Raw genomic sequence first — 2,956 nt, 5'->3', positions numbered from 1 at the left:
CTGGAGTCTGCAGTCACTGGAGCAAGCAAGCCTCAGGTTCGCTTCCAGCTGCCTGGCTGCCGGCCGCCATCTTGGCTGACAGTTAATTTGCATATACTCACTGATTAGCCAATGGGAAGGGTAGTGGTCGTATGCTAATTACCATGTTTCTCTTTTATTAGTGTAGATAATCAAATAAGTTATTCAAATTCATTTTTGCCTTAGATTATTTATATAACCTACTAGCTTTTAGATTCTTTCAGTTACTATGACTTTCATTGGGTCTTCCTACAACTGAATTAAAACAAATCATAAGTACAATGCATTTTAAGACAAAAAGAAGATGGATTCATTTACAGGAATCTTATTACCCACATGAGAGTTGGTTCTGTTTTCAGAAATCTTATAGTTTCTTATTCAGATCACTCCTTTCTAAATAATTTATTGTAGTTTCTAGATCATTTTTGCTTCTAAAATATAACAAACTTATAAATGAATGATAGTTTTATTTTTTTCATATGAATATAGAAAGAAATCATGAAAGACTTTAAAATGGGTCAAAAAGATTATGTCTAAGCACATCCTTCTGGGTTATCATATTCTATGATTCCATACATTCTCTGTGCCTTTTGTTGTCTTTGAGCTATCTTACAATTGTAGATAATAGCTATGCAAATGATTCTTGACCCTGATAGACAAGTGAATTTTGCCCAGTGCAAATACAATTGATTTCCCTGTCTACATTCATCCCTCCCACAGAATTATCCAGTTTTCCATCTATTTTTAAATTTCTTTCAGTAATACTGCTTTTACATGTGTGGTTCTTTGGTTAATTCTTTGGACTAGTTATAATATCCTCCTGGTTCCCTCATTAACTAATAATTAAATAAAATCTTCGATGTGTTCATTTTATATTTGTATGAGAGCCATGGCTGTGTCATCTTTTAAAAATTACCCTGTAACAGTTTTGGAGGTCCCACCAAGAAGCCCAAATGGACTCACCTGCCATAGTCTGGTAATCTGCATTGCTGAAGATGTGTGTCTCATAAGCAGCCTAAACCCAGACAATTCTTGCTTGACCCCAGAGGTGAATTCCAAGTGGCAATAGAACTATACTCTTTTTCTTTTTAATGTTTTTATTGATTTTTAGAGAGAGAGAGAAAGCAAGAGGGAGAGAGAGAAATATTGATGTGAGAGCTGCCCTTCATCTGGGATAGAAGCCACAACCCAGGCATGTACCCTGACGGGAAATCAAACCATCAACCTTATGCTGCAAGGAATGACACCCAACCAACTGAGCAACACCTGCTAAGGGTTATTCTCTCTCTCTCTCTCTCTCTCTCTCTCTCTCTCTCTCTCTCTCTTCTCTCTCTCTCTCTTTCTGTCTCTGTCTCTCTCTCTCTCTCTCTTTTTGATAGTTTTTTTTTTCTTTATAGTGATTTTGTGTTTCATTTTTGCTTCTGGTTTGCACATGGCTAATGTGAGTTATGTACTATTGGTGGCAGCAATTACTGGGAATTTGCTTGTATAATCTGGATATTTGTGATCTCTGTAGATCATAGAGATCTGTTCTCTATTGAGTAAGAGACAAGAGAGTCTAGCTTGTTAATCTTTTTGTTTGTTGATTTATTTTTTCCAGATCAAATTACTTAAGAATAGTATGTTCACTAAGGAAAAATATAGGTTTTTTTTTGATATTCAGACTGTTGGGATTTCTGTGTTCTCAGTTTATAATTAACTTGTAGCTAAAGTTTTACATTTGAAGGTATAAGCACTTTATCAGCCTGTGTGTCTATATTTCTATGATTCAGAAAGTCTTTTACCTCATGTGTTAACATTGAGTATTTCCCCAGAGGATACTTAATAAATTAGAATATTTTGTATGTTCAGTGAGCTTTGTTCTGATTAAATTATTAACACATAAATTGAATATTGCTAAAATTCTTAGAAAAATTACAAATACTAAAGTGCTGATGCTTTGAATGTATTTGGCAAACAAAAATTCTTATAAAAACTAACATGAATATATTTTAAGAAATCAAGTTTACATAAAAAGGTAAATCTTTTGTAAATGAGACTAGATCAATAATTTTGGTTTAGTAAATCAGCATAACAAATGATTTATCATTTTCTGATTTATAATTGTTAAAATAATATAATTTTAAGTTATATTTAGGCTTTATTCTATTTAGTTTCCTTTTTCCTAAACTTATATAGGGTTACTGACCAAATAAGCTAACATTACTATTATATAATGTTTAGGATTATAGAGAAAAGTACTAGTAAATGTGTGTTTACCTAAATTAATTTTTCTGACAAAAGTTTATTTTGACGGTAATTTTATGTCTTGTGATATATCAGTTTGAAGAAATTTTCCAAAATCTATAGCTAACTGCAATTTTGGATTGATATTAAATCGAGTGACTTAGAAAATTCTTAAGTGATATAGTTATTGGTCACTAAGCATATTTTTAAGCTTATATACTTTATTATTATTTGTATATGCTACCTAGAGGCTATATCTTTGGTGCCCATTAATAAATGTGTTCATTTTTGCCACTTTAAGAACGTGCAAAAGATATTTTTGTGGCAGTATAAAGTTGTTTTATTTGTGTCCATGAGCTTTACTCATCTGCTAAAATGCTTGTATTTGAGACAGTTCTTATTTCTCTGATTGTTTATTCAACACTAGTGGCCCAGTGCATGGATTAGTGCACATTGAAAGGAAATTAATTAGAAGAAATATTTTAATATTGCTATTCAACCTTTCTTTATAATAGAAGTGTCAGAGATGAAAGAAAATTAGTAAAATGTATATGAAAATAATATTTAAATTGATTAACAAATAAACAATAACAACATAATGTAACAACAACAAAGACATGATATGAAAACAAAAACATGATATAAAAACAACAAAGACATGATATAAAAACATTGATAAAAACAATGACTGATAAATTGATTAAACTTATTC

Source organism: Myotis brandtii, unplaced genomic scaffold (assembly GCF_000412655.1).
Source record: "Myotis brandtii unplaced genomic scaffold, ASM41265v1 scaffold179, whole genome shotgun sequence".
NCBI lineage: Eukaryota > Metazoa > Chordata > Mammalia > Chiroptera > Vespertilionidae > Myotis > Myotis brandtii.
This window is presented reverse-complemented; position numbering follows the sequence as displayed.